At 42.0% G+C, this 16,273-nt stretch overlaps 1 protein-coding gene and 1 long non-coding RNA gene across 4 annotated transcripts in view; one reads left to right on the forward strand and one right to left on the reverse strand.

Annotated features, from left to right (window-relative positions):
* LOC120724478 (CD226 antigen-like) overlaps positions 1–16,273 on the forward strand; it is a 100,565-nt gene that overhangs the window by 59,545 nt on the left and 24,747 nt on the right. The window lies entirely within an intron of this gene.
* LOC120724485 overlaps positions 1,875–16,273 on the reverse strand; it is an 18,615-nt gene continuing 4,216 nt past the window's right edge. Inside the window, exons 3-4 of the long non-coding RNA XR_005693935.1 lie at positions 13,505–13,509; positions 1,875–2,002 (exon numbers count right to left, since the gene is read on the reverse strand). This is a non-coding gene — a long non-coding RNA (uncharacterized LOC120724485). The remainder of the gene's footprint in view (positions 2,003–13,504; positions 13,510–16,273) is intronic.

Consider the following 16,273-nt stretch of genomic DNA (forward strand, 5'->3'; position numbering starts at 1 on the left):
TGTGGTTTTATGGAGGCTGCAGCTAAGTGCTGCCTCCTCCATAGTACAATATACATGTTTATACAGTGACGTCATGTTGAAGTCCTTTGGCTGATGAGGGTCTTTAGTATGTAGCTGATGGTTGATGATGAGATGTTTGTGTTGTTCTGTGGAGATCGTTCAAGAACTGAACCTGTTAAACACTCAGACCTGCTTTAGATTTCACCGCTTTAGTTATGATGCACTTATTTATGGTCACCCTACAGCAGCGTAAACACACGTGACTCTGACGTGACTTCCTGCAGAGACGATGAACTGGACGTATTGAGTTTGAGCGAGTGTCTAAAAAGTCTGATCTGTTCTCAGTCAGAGACTTTCAGGATCATTTAAACCTGAAATTTAATCTCATGTAGTCAGGATTTAAACTCAGGTTCAGTTATTTCAATAAAACCATCCTGAGACGTTTAGAACAATCGAAGCGTCGGAGTTGAAGAACACGGAAATGTCTGCTGAGACTGCGTCGCTCTGCTCGACTTTGCTGTTTGTCGGCCTCTTCGTGTTTGTCTCTGCAGGTGAGATTCACTCTGTGGGACAGAGAGGAAAAGCATCAGTCTCTTTACATGTTAACAACATTTCCTGAAGATTTATTTTCATATTGATTCAGTTTTTCCGTGTTTGTGAAGCAGACACGAGGCTGGGTGGAGTCTGTGTGGACCTAACATGTCGGTGTGATCAGATCTCACAGAGACAAAGAAGTGTGATGTGTTGTAGTTTCAGGAGTCAGTATACAGCTACAAAGCTTTTAGTTCAGTGTATACAAACAGCTGTAGCTACATAAAGGCAGCATGCAGAGACTCACAGTGTCTCATAATGAGAGGCTGCTTTCTCTCACACATTATGTTCAGTTATTATCAGAACGTGTTTTTGTTTGTGGAACCTGCAGGAACTCAGTTCAATGGCTAAACTGTGAAAAACACAAGAAACCAAATGTCTGTGAGTTCATAACAAACAATAACATCTTCTCACATTAATAATGACGATTATGAAAAATACTCTATGAAAATGAAAAAAAAAACATAAAACACTCCGATGTAATTAAATACAAAGTTACAGTAAAAAAACAAACATCTTTCTTAAACGTGAAAGAAAATAAACTACCCTATAATTTTTTGACATTTGGTATCATCCACTCAGCACTTCCTGTATATAGTTTGCTGGTTTATGAGGCCCCTCCTTTGCTCAACAGACCCTCAGCACCATTGAAAGATTTATTTTATATTATGCATTAATTATTATGTTTTTAATAACTGTTTCTGGTAAATCTCATCTGTAAGGCTGCAGTTTTAATTCATTTGAAGGCAGGACTCAGAAACCGGTCTTGTTATCATCTATCATCCACCTGGGCCTTACTCAGAGTTTTTATCTGGTTTAGTGTTCAGCTCTGATAAAATAATTATTGTGGGTGATTTTAACATCCATGTAGATGCTAAAAATGACAGCCTCAATACAACATTTAATCTGTTATTAGAATAATTGGCTTCTCTCAAAATGTAAAAGAACCACTCTAGAGCTTGTTTTAACATATGGAAGAAAAACTGAACATTTAACAGTGTTTCCTGAAAACCCTCTCCTGTCTGATCATTTCCTGATCACATTTAATTTTTTCAATATGTTCAATTAGATCTTCTCACTCTCACTACAGAAGTGAACATTTATGCTTTGACCTTTAACCTGCTCTGTTTTCTGTTTCAGCCCAGAAAAACATCACAGCTCAGTCTGGACAGAACGTCACTCTAACATGTCGAGCTGCAAACAACAACATCTTAGTTGTAAAGTGGAGCAGAGCTGATCTGGAACCAGAATATGTCCTTTTGTACCGGGATGATCTGTTTGTTCCAGATTACCAGCATCCATCTTTTAAGAACCGGGTGGATCTGCAGGACAGACAGATGAAGGATGGAGACGTGTCTCTGATTCTGAAGAATGTGACGATTAATGACACTGGAATATACGAGTGTCAAGTCTTCCCAAACAATGAACACATTTGCAACATCACACTGAGTGTTGTTGATCCTCCGGGTGAGTGAGTAGAGTTGAGTGTGTGTGTGATCAGAGGTGAAGCTGCTTCCTGGTTGTTGATGTTTGTTTCTAAAGATGTTGTTGATGAGACTTTGTAGAAAGCAGCTGGTCTGAGTGATGTGATCAGAGTGCAGTAGATAATGTCTGACAGCAGTTTGAAGAGGAAATGGATTCTGTTCTGTTCTTCACTCATCACCTACCTGACAGCTGACACCTCACACCTGTTTCTCTCCTGCAGGTCAGACAGGAGGAGACACAGAGGATGGATCTATTGGACTGAAAGTCGGTCTATCAGTTGCTGCTGTTCTTCTGTTTGTTGCTGTTGTTTCTTTTTTGATCTACCGAAAACACAAGAAGGTTAAGAAGGTGAACTATGAATCTACTTGCTCATCACAGTCCTAAATTCTGTTTAACTGAAATCAAGAAGGATGATTTTAAGACAAAGAAACTAATAATGCTGAACCTCAATCAGAGGGACATCAAACGCGTCCATATTCATTTTTGATTTCACATTTCTCTGATTTTCATCAGACTTGTTTAGACTGTTACATGAAATTTCACATGATTACCCTACAGCATTGAAATCTGTGACTTATTTTATCAGGTTAGCTGCTTATCCCAGTGTAAGAGTTTCAAGTCTTAAAGTTATTTTCATTTCTGTCTCACTTCATATGTGGAGCACACAGGAGGTCACATTATCAAACAAATACACATCAAATAAGATCAACGTTTTTCAAAATAAAATATTCAGCTTCTGAGTGAACTCATTTTAAACAAATCTGTGATTGTCAGCAGACTTTGTTCATCATTGTTTGCCCTCCTTATTTGTCACTTCGGTGTCCTGTATGTTACAATAACAGAGTCACTGAGTGTGTTTCATCTTCAGGTTCAGCTGTTTGTGAGATCAAACTGGTTCTGTGAGGTTTGAACAACACAAATTAATCCTCATGCAGAGATCAGCTGTTACAGTATAATTATTGATACTGACTGAACCAACCTGCACCATAAACACTGCATGTGGTGAAGAAACGATGGATTACTGTGGATTATAAACGATCAGTGATCTGCCTGATAGTGTTTAGGATTTATTGATCATCTTCAACTGAATGAATGTTATAATGTACAGTGTTATAATGTACAGTGTTATGTTATTTTTCAGTGTAACTGCAGATTTAGATGTTTTCTCTGAACTTTTCTTTCAATGAATGCATCTCTGTTACTGCAGTCTACATTTCAAAATCAGGTCAAATGTTATTGATTAATTAATGAATTTATTGATTGAATGAATTTATTTTTTGTGACTCTGTTTATTGACAATAAAGTTTTGAAAACATTTTTATGGCATGTTGTTTTTTAATTCTTTTAACTTAGTTCAGCAGAGTTTGAACTCAAAACTCGGACTAATCAGTGGTTCCAGTTTTGATGATGATGTCAGGTTTGTGGTGTGTTGTAGCAAAACAATGAATTGCTATAGGTAAACTCCCGATTAGACTTCATGAAAATATTCTAAAATCATTTCTCCACATCAGCCTCATCTACATGTCTGCTATCTGATCATCGTGCAACCTGAAACACTTTTACAATAAAAGCCCCTTAAAGCCCCCTTAAAGTAACCTTGCTACTTAATTAAAAAGTAATGCAATATAATACATGTAAAAATGAAGGAACTGACTGCTAATGAGAACTTGGTGTTCGCTCGCTCTGTGGTAGAGTATCACTTCCTGTTCCTGCTCAAACACAGTGGTGTTTCTGAGTAGCTTATTTGCTTAGCAATTTAATTAACAATTAAATTAACAACTCTGCTTACTGGGACCAGTAAGCAGAGTTGCAGTCTTACACGCCTCTCTGCAGCTTCTCTCCTCCTGCTACCCCCCCAAAAACCCATCTCCATAGAGACTGTGTCAGCTTCCAAAAAGACAAAAAACAAACTAAAAACCAGCAACAAACAACTTAAACATAAACAATCACAAAGAAAGAACAATACTGTTATGGTCCCTGTGCCTCCCCGGCCAGCCCAGTGTGGCCACAAGTGTTTGTTGTTTTTCTCTCGCTCTGTCTCTCCTACCTGTCTGCCTGGGCGGAGCTCTGATTGGGCTCCTGCCCTTGGCTCACGCACCTTCAGCTGATCTCGAGCGAATTGCAGTTCTCTGGCTCTTAAGGCTGGGGCTCTGAGCTATTCGTCGCTGGAATATTGAATAACTCTCGTTAGTATTGCCTGGCTTCCTTGCGATTCTACTGTTCCCGTGTTTGCCTTCGACTTACCCTCGTCTGTGTAAACAGGTTTTCCTGGATCAGCCCTTTTGTGACCCGTGGACCCCGTGAGTAGGAGAGTGAGCTGAGCTGCTTGTGTGGAGACTGTTTGGACGAGGAGCAGAGCGAGTGCGAAGAAGTGTGTCTCCCCAGCCTATTGATCCCCGGGACCATGGTGTTCCCCCCCCCCTTCACGTGTATATAGTGCACCGGTGTGATTAATAAAGTGTCGTTGAACTGTGCTACCTCAGTCTGCGCCTGAGTCCGTTCCACCCCCGTGACAGAATATTCCAGCCACCATGGACTCAGCAGATTCAGCTTCCTCCCCGTTTCCCTCCGCCCCGGTCACACTGGAAGCGATCTTACAGCGCCACGAACGAATGCTTGTTCACCTCAGCGAGAATGTCGCTGCCTTAACGCTAGCAGCTGCTCAGCGCACTCCATTGCCGGAACCCTCGCCTACCAGCGAACCCGCCCAGGCATCATCAAGCTCCGCAGTAAGTGCTGCCTCACCGGTTCCGGTCCCGGCTGTGTGTGAGTTTCATCTCCCCACACCTGAGCTGTTTTCAGGGGATGTAGGGAAGTGTGCAGGTTTTCTTATGCAGTGCTCTCTCCAGTTTCGCCAGCGGCCTCATGCCTTCTCTAATGACGGGAGTAAGATCTCATATTTTGTTCAGTTACTACGAGATCGTGCGCTGACCTGGGCACAAGCCGTGCTGAGCGCTAGTCCCGAAATTACTTATGATGATTTTTTGTCTCTGTTTTGGAGTGTTTTTGATAAGGGCTCCACTGCTGCGGCGGCTGGGCTCCGCCTCATGAATCTGAAGCAAGGTAAGCGGAGCATGGCAGATTTTTCAGTTGACTTTTGGACACTAGCGACGCAAGCGGGGTGGGGGCAGGAAGCATTAAAGACGGCACTGCTAAATAATGTGAGTGAGGAGATTAAAGATGAACTGATGGTGCGTGAGTTACCCTCCTCTTTAGGTGCGATCATGTCCCTATGCATCCGAATAGACGATCGCCTGCGTGCATGGCGAAGCACGCAACGTCGCTTCGCTCAGCCTCGGCCACCGAGGGATGCCTCACCGGGGCCTGGAGCGGCACGCGAGCACGGCGAGGTTGAGGAGGAGGAGCAGCCCATGCAACTTGGACGTTCGCAGCTCTCGCCCGCAGAACGTCAACGGCGTATGGCCGCCGGTGAGTGTCCATATTGTGGCCGTCAGGGCCATTTTGCCTCTTCATGCCGCGCACGGGCAAAAGGGCGCGCTCGCCAGTAGTTGAGAGAATACTGGTGGGCGATATAACGACTAAAAGTTCTCTCCCCCGGCTTATGTTACCTGCAAAACTCACCATTAAGAATGTTACCCACTCTCTTCAAGCTCTAGTGGATTCAGGTGCTGAGCAGAGTTTCATTGACGCAGCTCTGGCGAAAAAGCTAAACGTCACACTACACGCCCTACCCGATCCACTTGCTGTCACAGCCCTTTCTGGGCAACGCTTGTCGGACATAACCCAAATCACAGAACCCCTGTCTCTTACTCTCTCAGGTAACCACTCAGAGCGCATCGAGCTTTTCGTGTTTCAAGCACCGCGCACCCCCCTTGTATTGGGTTATCCGTGGCTGCTCCAACACAATCCGCACATCGATTGGAAGAAAGAGAGAGTAACCGGGTGGAGCATTGACTGCTACATGAACTGTCTCCAAGCTGCACCTGCTCCAACCACATCTCCAGGGTCTGACCAGCCGGTCGAGCCTCTGGATTTGACCTCGGTCCTGTGTGTTTATCATGATTTGGCTGAAGTATTTAGTAAAGATGGGGTGCGTTCACTTCCCCCTCATAGACCGTATGACTGTGCGATTGATCTCCTGCCTGGGGCTCCGCTTCCATCTGGTCGTTTGTACAGCATTTCCCAGCCAGAGAGGGAGTCTAAGAAGAATTACATTGCAGACTCTCTCGCTGCGGGCATCATTCGGCCATCGTCCTCCCCAGTGGGAGCGGGGTTTTTCTTTGTTGCTAAGAAAGACAAGACCCTTCGCCCCTGTATCGACTATCGCGGGCTTAACAAAATCACCGTTCGTAACAAGTATCCCCTGCCCCTTCTTTCTTCTGCTTTTGAGTTACTTCAGGGTGCCACGATCTTCAGTAAGTTGGACTTGCGCAACGCCTACCATCTGGTGAGAATCCGTGAAGGGGATGAGTGGAAAACGGCCTTCAATACTCACCTAGGCCATTTCGAGTACCTTGTGATGCCGTTCGGCCTGACCAACGCCTCGGCCGTGTTCCAGGCTCTTGTTAACGATGTTCTCAGAGACTTTATTAACCGATGTGCTTTTGTCTACTTAGATGACATTCTCATCTTTTCCAAATCCAAAGCGGAACATGAGGTCCATGTAAGGCAGATCCTGCAGCGCCTGCTGGAGAATAGACTCTTTGTTAAAGGAGAGAAATGTGACTTCCACATGGATTCAGTGGCATTTCTGGGCTACATCATCACCAGAGGGGACTTGAAACCTGACGTGATCCCCGGGACCCTGGTGTTCCCCCCCCCTTCACGTGTATATAGTGCACCGGTGTGATTAATAAAGTGTCGTTGAACTGTGCTACCTCAGTCTGCGCCTGAGTCCGTTCCACCCCCGTGACAAATACAGCATCCACATCTGAACCAAAGAGTAAAACAGTGAAATGTGGATTATTAAATATTAGGTCTCTCTCCTCCAAGTCTCTGTTAGTACATGACTTAATAATTGATCAACAAATTGATTTACTCTGCCTTACAGAAACCTGGTTTTAGCAGGATGATTATGTTAGTTTAAATGAATCAACACCCCCGAGTCATTCTAACTACCAGAAATCTCGAAGCACAGGCCGAGGGGGCGGTGTGGCAGCAGTTTTTCACACCAGCCTATTAATTAATGAAAGACCAAGACAGACTTTTAATTCATTTGAAAGCCTGATGCTTAACCTTGTCCACCCCAGCTGTAAAACTCAGAAACCAGTCTTACTTGTTATCATCTATCGTCCACCTGGGCCTTACACAGAGTTTCTGTCTGATTTCTCAGACTTTATATCTAATTTAGTTCTGAGCTCAGATAAAATAATTATTGTGGGTGATTTTAACATCCATGTAGATGCTAAAAACTGACAGCCTCAAAATGGCATTTAATCTGTTATTAGACTCAATTGGTTTCTCTCAAAATGTAAAAGAACCCACCCACCACTTTAATCACACTCTAGATCTTGTTTTAACATATGGCATCGAACCTGAACATTTAACACTGTTTCCTGAAAACCCTCTCCTGTCTGATCATTTCCTGATAACATTTACATTTACAATAATTGATTACACAGCGGTGAAGAGTAGACTTTATCAAAGTAGATGTCTTTCTGAAAGTGCTGTAACTAAGTTTAAGAATATAATCCACCCACTGTTATCATCTCCAATGCCCTGTACCAACATAGAGCAGAGCAGCTATCTGAACGCTACCCCAACAGAGGTCGATTATCTTGTTAATAATTTCACCTCCTCACTACGTACGACTCTGGATACTGTAGCTCCTGTGAAAACTGAGGTCTCTAATCTCTAATCAGAAGTACCTGACTCCGTGGTATAATTCTCAAACACGTACCCTAAAGCAGATGACTCGTAATCTGGAGAGGAAATGGCGTGTCACAAATCTAGAGGATCATCATTTAGCCTGGAGAAATAGTTTGTTGCTTTATAAGAAAGCCCTCCGCAAAGCCAGAACATCTTACTATTCATCACTGATTGAAGACAATAAGAACAACCCCAGGTTTCTCTTCAGCACTGTAGCCAGGCTGACAAAAAGTCAGAGCTCTTTTGAGCCAACCATCCCTTTAACATTAACTAGTAATGACTTCATGAACTTCATTCCTACAAAACTGCTCAAAGAAGTCCTGCCATTAATTAATTCTTCGATCTTAAATATGATCAACCTATCTCTAATGATCTGCTATGTACCACAGGCCTTCAAGCTGGCTGTAGTTAAACCTTTACTCAAAAAGCATCTCTAGACCCAGCAGTCTTAGCTAATTATAGGCCAATCTCCAACCTTCCTTTCATATCAAAAATCCTTGAAAGAGTAGTTGTCAAACAGCTAACAGATCATCTGCAGAGGAATGGTTTATTTGAAGAGTTTCAGTCAGGTTTCAGAGCTCATCACAGCACAGAAACAGCTTTAGTGAAGGTTACAAATGATCTTCTTATGGCCTCTGACAGTGGACTCATCTCTGTGCTTGTCCTGCTAGACCTTAGTGCAGCATTCGATACTGTTGACCATAATATCCTATTAGAGCGATTAGAACATGCTGTAGGTATTACAGGTACTGCGCTGCAGTGGTTTGTATCATATCTATCTAATAGACTCCAATTTGTACATGTAAATGGAGAGTCCTCTTCACACACTGAGGTTAATTATGGAGTTCCACAGGGTTCAGTGCTAGGACCAATTCTGTTTACATTATACATGCTTCCCTTAGGCAGCATCATTAGAAGACATAGCATACATTTTCACTGCTATGCAGATGACACCCAGCTCTATCTGTCCATGAAGCCAGATAACACACACCAATTAGTTAAACTGCAGGAATGTCTTAAAGACATAAAGACCTGGATGGCCGCTAACTTTCTGCTTCTTAATTCAGATAAAACTGAGGTTATTGTACTCGGCCCTGAAAATCTTAGAAATATGGTATCTAACCAGATTCTTACTCTGGATGGCATTACCTTGGCCTCCAGTAACGCGGTGAGGAACCTTGGAGTCATTTTTGACCAGGACATGTCCTTCAACGCTCATATTAAACAAATATGTAAGACTGCTTTCTTCCATTTGCGCAACATCTCTAAAATTAGAAATATCCTGTCTCAGAGTGACGCTGATAAACTAGTTCATGCATTTATTACTTCCAGGCTGGACTACTGCAATTCATTATTATCAGGATGTCCAAAAAACTCGCTGAAAAGCCTTCAGCTAATTCAAAATGCTGCAGCAAGAGTCCTGACAGGGACTAGAAAGAGAGAGCATATTTCTCCTGTTTTGGCTTCCCTTCATTGGCTTCCTGTTAAATCCAGAATTGAATTCAAAATCCTGCTCCTCACATACAAGGTCTTAAATAATCAGGCCCCATCTTATCTTAATGACCTTGTAGTACCATATCACCCTATTAGAGCACTTCGCTCTCGCTCTGCAGGCCTACTTGTTGTTCCTAAAGTATTTAAAAGTAGAATGGCAGGCAGAGCCTTCAGTTTTCAGGCCCCTCTTCTGTGGAACCAGCTTCCAGTTTGGATTCGGGAGACAGACACTATCTCTACTTTTAAGATTAGGCTTAAAACTTTCCTTTTTGCTAAAGCATATAGTTAGGGCTGGACCAGGTGACCCTGAATCCTCCCTTAGTTATGCTGCAATAGATGTAGGCTGCCGGGGGATTCCCATGATGCATTGAGTTTTTCCTTTCCAGTCACCTTTCTCACTCGCTATGTATTAATAGACCTCTCTGCATTGAATCATATCTGTTATTAACCTCTGTCTCTCTTCCACAGCATGTCTTTATCCTGTCTTCCTTCTCTCACCCCAACCGGTCACAGCAGATGGCCCCGCCCCTCCCTGAGCCTGGTTCTGCCGGAGGTTTCTTCCTGTTAAAAGGGAGTTTTTCCTTCCCACTGTCGCCAAAGTGCTTGCTCATAGGGGGTCATATGATTGTTGGGTTTTTCTCTGTATCTATGAAGCGCCTTGAGGCGACTTTTGTTGTGATTTGGCGCTATATAAATAAAATTGAATTGAATTGAATTGAACTAGCAAAACAAACTAGAAGCATCACTGACAATTGCTTGTATCATTATAGACTTTAGGGTAAAACACCGCCCTCTAGTGGCCATATATATATAAATGATGTGGGAGAATAAATAAATAATAAATGAATGGTCCATCACAGTTATGAAATGTATTCAGATGATCTTAAAACACTCATGATCTTCTGGTCTTGTGTGTTGGTGTGGCAACTTTAAGCCACAGCATTTTATTTCAAAGTATTTCCAGAAAAAAAAAAACTACACTTGAGCTTTTTTCACTGATGTGAATATTTAAATAATTCTATTCACTTCTATCTTTAGACAAGGCATAACATGAGTTACCTCCTCTGTGTTTGAACCAATAGAAAAGCTGGTGCTCAGAGGAAGAGGGCGGGCTTTACTTGGTGTCAGTGAGAGAAATGAAAAAAAGCTCAAATGAGTGAGAAGGACGATGAAGGAAACATCTGTGCTGTGTCTGCTCTGTAAGTAGAATCTCTGTGTTTGTTTGAATTCTTGTACTTTGACTGTCTGCTCTCCTGATAACTGATGATGGAGGAGAAGACGTGAAAAACAAATCACGCTGAATCTAAACTATTAACTGCAGGATGAAAGGTGTCCCATATAATCACACTGATTACTGTTCTAGCAGCTGAATGGTTGATGTTTACAAAGAGTAAAAATGTAAAATGTAAAAATTGTCATTGAATGGAAAACAGGCCCAAGTTTGTCTTCAGCACTGAAGCCAAGTTCAATTCAATTTATTGAATATCAAGTTCTGCATCAGATTAACTTTAACTAGTGATGACTTCATACATTTCTCTACAAACTCATTACTCTACTAATTTACATTTAATCAGTAGATTTATCTGATTTAACATCAGCAACTTCTTCTGATAAACCAGCCAGAGTCTGTGCTGTAGCCCACTTAAAAAACACGAAAGTCACATGGGCCCAGTGAGCTTAAATCTTCAGTCTAATCAAAATAGAGTTTTTCTTGACATTTTTGTTAAAAAACAAAACAAAACAAATACATAAATCACACAGGATATAAACTGCTAATGCCACCCAGTCATGTCCACACCTTTATTTCCTCCCAGCTAGACTATTGTAATGCACTTTTCTCCTGTGTATCTAAGGCCTCGCTAAATCGGCTCCAAGCGGTTCAAAATGCTGCAGCAAGGCTTTTAACCCACAGCAATAAATTTTCCCATATCACTCCTATACTAAAATCCTTGCATTGGCTTCCAATTGGGTATAGATATAAGTTTAAAATCCTCACCTTTACGTTTATGTCTCTACAAGGTGAGGCCCCCATCTATATCTCGGAGCTTCTCAAACCCTATTCTCCAAAGCGAACTCTTAGATCCACTGATAGTGGTCATCTATCTATTCCACGGACTCGTCTGAAAACAAAGGGGGATCACGCTTTTCAAACCCTGGCTCCAATACTGTGGAACGGTTTACCCTCCTCACTACGCACCATCGACACGGTGGCCTCTTTTAAAAAACAGCTTAAAACTCATCTGTTTAGACAGGCATTTGGGTAATATGTTGTCTTATTTTATATTTATATTGTACTATTGCTTGTTTGATATGCTTTTATATTTCTTCTAATATTGTTCGTTTGACATGTTTTTATGTGAAGCACTTTGTAACAGCGTTTTTGTCTTAAAAAGTGCTATATAAATAAATTTTACTTACTTACTTACTTACTATGTGCAAAGTGTTTGGGAAATTGTGAAACCCACCAGCCTGGTAATCAAACTTAAGCACAAAAGCAATAAATTTAGGTCAGAAAAATGGGTAATATCACAAACTAACCATATCCTAATTACCTGTTTTAATAATTATTTTGTAATATAAATATCATCATAACCCTAACCCCAGCAGCCTACACCTATTGCAGCATAACCAAGGGAGGATTCAGGGTCACCTGGTCCAGCCCTAACTATATGCTTTAGCAAAAAGGAAAGTTTGAAGCCTAATCTTAAAAGTAGAGATAGTGTCTGTCTCCCGAATCCAAACTGGAAGCTTGTTCCACAGAAGAGGGGCCTGAAAACTGAAGGCTCTCCCTCCCATTCTACTTTTAAATACTCTAGGAACAACAAGTAGGCCTGCAGAGCAAGAGCGAAGTGCTCTAATAGGGTGATATGGTACTACAAGGTCATTAAGATAAGATGGGGCCTGATTATTTAAGACCTTGTGAAGAGCAAGATTTTGAATTCCATCCATCCAATCATCTTCATCCGCTTTATCCGGGGACGGGTCGCGGGGGCACCAGCCTAAGCAGAGAAGCCCAGCCACCTCCTCCAGCTTATCCGGGGGAACACCAAGGCGTTCCCAGGCCAGCCGAGAGATATAATCTCTCCAGTGTTTCCTGGGTCTTCCCCAGGGCCTCCTCCCGGTGGGACATGCCTGGAACACCTCACCCAGGAGGCGCCCAGGGGACATCCTTGTCAGATGCCCGAACCACCTCAGCTGGCTCCTTTCGATGTGGAGCAGCAGCTGCTCTACTCTGAGCCCCTCCCGGATGGCCGAACTTCTCACCCTATCTCTAAGGGAAAGGCCAGCCACCCTTCGGAGGAAGCTCATTTCTGCCGCTTGTATCCGCGATCTCGTTCTTTTGGTCACTACCCACAGCTCGTGGCCATAGGTGAGGGTAGGGACGTAGATCGACTGGTAAATTGAGAGCTTCGCTTTTACACTCAGCCCGACGGACCGGTGGATTTGGATTAACTGAAGGCTTTTCAGCGAGTTTTTTGGACATCCTGATAATAATGAATTGCAGTAGTCCAGCCTGGAAGTAATAAATGCATGAACTAGTTTTTCAGCGTCACTCCGAGACAGGATATTTCTAATTTTAGAGATGTTGCGCAAATGGAAGAAAGCAGTCTTACATATTTGTTTAATATGTGCGTTGAAGGACATGTCCTGGTCAAAAATGACTCCAAGGTTCCTCACAGCGTTACTGGAGGCCAAGGTAATGCCATCCAGAGTAAGAATCTGGTTAGACACCATATTTCCATAACTCCATACTAGAGATGGACCGATCCGATATTACGTATCGGTATCGGTCCGATACTGACCTAAATTACTGGATCGGATATCGGAGAAAAAAAAAAAATGTAATCCGATCCATTAAATATCACGAAAGCACCTCACAAAACTTGCAACACGCCGTAACTCACCTCAGAACGTTAGCACTCGGAGCAGTATGCATCACGTGATAGAGCGGCTGTGGCATGCGGTGGTCTGGATAGCATGTGGAGCTTCGCTAGCAACCCGGCATTTAATCTCCGACAAAGTTATCCCGAGAGAAGTAAAGCAAGTGTGTAAGTCCATCTCTGAATGTTTGTAAAGCATTCCTGCGTTAAGCTTAACAAGCGACTGCCTCTTCTTGCTGCTACTTCAATCATGAAACTGCTTAACGATCAGTTGATCGGCTTTTCTGTCGCGAGTCCGTCTCTCTTGTTTGTTTTTGGCCCACTTTGCACCAGAAAGAGGAAACCAGCGGCTGAACAACAGCAGCACGTTTAAGCTTGATCAGCTGTTGTTAGAATTTATTTAATATTACTTTCTACTCGAGGATCTTTTTCTACCTAGCTGACGGCTGGTAACTGTGCAGGGGCGGATCTAGCAAAGTTTAGCCAGGGGGGCCGATAGGGCATTAACAGGGAAAAGGGGGCACAAAGACATACTTTTCTTTCTTATTCTCATTTAAAATGTCTAGCTTTTAATAAATAATTATCTGACACCCAAAGTTTTAATTTGATGTAAAATGAATAGAAGTCAATTACTGTATATAGTGACTATTAAGTCAAATATATATATACCCTAGTAAGCTATAGTACTTTTTCCTTTGGAAAGGTATCATCTGTGCAGTCTGCAATTTTGTTGAAGAAAGATGTTGAATCTATTTAATATTTCTTAAAAAATAATTGATTTCTGTGCATTTTTTTTCCACACTGCATCAAATTAAGGTTGATTACGTCGATTAAGCATCATGAGGTGGAGCGTGAGGGGTGGTTCCCTATTTTTTATTTATTTATTTTTGTTGATGCTGGGAGTTGGAACCCTATTAGTTAGGTTGCTTAATATTTACGCTAAGTACTCTTTAAAATACCAGAATAGGGAGGATGGTGTAGGTTCAAGTTTATTAGATTGATCAGTATTGCTGAACTATGAAATTTTTTTTTTTTTTTGCATACAGGTATAACAGAATAGCTTTAGTGTAGTTGTTGTTTTAAACTTGAGTATGAACTTATACAAAATGCAGCAAGATATTTAAAAAAAACTGTTTTGTTGATTAAAAAACACTATATTGGATTCATATCGGTATCGGCAGATATCCAAATTTATGATATCGGTATCGGACATAAAAAAGTGGTATCGTGCCATCTCTACTCCATACAAACAGTTTGTCAGCTGTTTGTGTGGAGTTGTTCTTTATGTTCCCCTCAAATCAACCTGAGTTTCATTTCTCTTTAGTTCTGATCTCACTGCTGAGCTGCACAACAAACCAAGGTCAGTAACCTTCTTCTGTCACAGTTTAAACCTGATAAATGCTCACTGATATGACCTGATTGAGTTTCAGACATAAAATTGACAAAGCAAAAAGCATTTTTAACAACTGTCTAAGACAGAAGTTATAAAATATAAAATATCAACAGTTTTTCATTCTAACCCTCACAGCTCGTCTGACTGTGAGTCCCAGCAGCTCTCAGTTCTTTAAAGGAGACTTTGTGTCTCTGAGCTGTGAGGAGGACGACAGCTCTGCTGGATGGACTCTGAGGACCAATAATAAGATCACTCAGTGTGGAGATGGGTGGGGAAGATGGTCTGGTTCTTCCTGTAACATCACTGTTTTCCCTTTGGACAGTGGAGTTTACTGGTGTGAGTCCAGAGAGGGTCCCATCAGTAACATGGTTAAGCTGACAGTCACTGGTAAGCTGAGTGTGTGGAGTTAGTGTTGATAAAGCTGTGTGTAAATGGATGAAATGCTGTAGTTTGTCTCTGTGTTGAGGTGGATCAGTGATCCTGCAGAGTCCTGTCCTCCCTGTGATGGAGGGAGATGACGTCACTCTGCTCTGTAAAACAAAGACCACTCCCTCCAACCTCCCAGCTGCTTTCTATAAAGATGGCTCCCTCATCAGGAAGCAGCCTACAGGTCACATGACCATCCAGCATGTTTCCAGGTCTGATGAAGGCCTCTACAAGTGTGACATCAGCGGTCATGGAGAGTCTCCATCCAGCTGGATCACTGTCACAGGTGACACACTCACCTGTCTGTGTTTCTGCAGCTTTCAACATTCACAATGTGACGACAACTTAATGACTGTGTTTGCTTTATTTTAGGGGAACACACCACCACACCTCCACCTACATCCACACCTCCACCTACATCCACCTACATCATTCTTCCTCCATCACTCTCTCCTCCTGTTCTCTCTGTGTTGTCATGTGTTGGATCAGTGTGTGTTGTGGTTCTACTGGTGTTACTGGTTCTGCTGGTGAGACGATGTGTTCACAGGAAACCTGAAGGTGAGACTCAGACTTGTTGATTTATAGTATAATTAAAATTAAATTAAAATGATAAAGTATAATTTTTCATGTCTGAGTTTGTTTATTAGAACAAAGTTCATATTCATCATGATCACAGTAACAACTTTCCTAGAATTAATCTCTGTTTTAGATATTTAATTTGTATTATTGTTTAATTTGGTTCATTTTAATCAGATCAAGATGTTGGAGGAGATGACATCATCACTGACATCATGTGCAGTGTCATCAACATATCAACTTGCCAGCAACAGCCAATCAGACAAAGTGAAGGTAGTTCAGTGTTTTCATAATATTTTTCATTATGTGAGGATATCTCTAAATATATCCTCACATAATGTACCTTTGAAAAGATTTAAAATATCATAATATTAGTTTCTCCCTCTCTCTTCTCCTGCTTGAGCGGCGTGGGAATAATGAGGAAAATAGCAATGAACCAATGACCAAACACTAAAATGGCACCTTGGAAACTGGGAGCTCAAAAGGTTTTAAAATGAAACAGAAAACCCGACAACGCCACCCTGGGAATTTCATCAAGAGAATATCCAGTTATAAACTTCAGACAGAGTCGTGGTTCCGTGTAAAAATAAACAAGATT

Source organism: Simochromis diagramma, unplaced genomic scaffold (assembly GCF_900408965.1).
Source record: "Simochromis diagramma unplaced genomic scaffold, fSimDia1.1 OVJJ01000690.1, whole genome shotgun sequence".
Classification (NCBI taxonomy): domain Eukaryota; kingdom Metazoa; phylum Chordata; class Actinopteri; order Cichliformes; family Cichlidae; genus Simochromis; species Simochromis diagramma.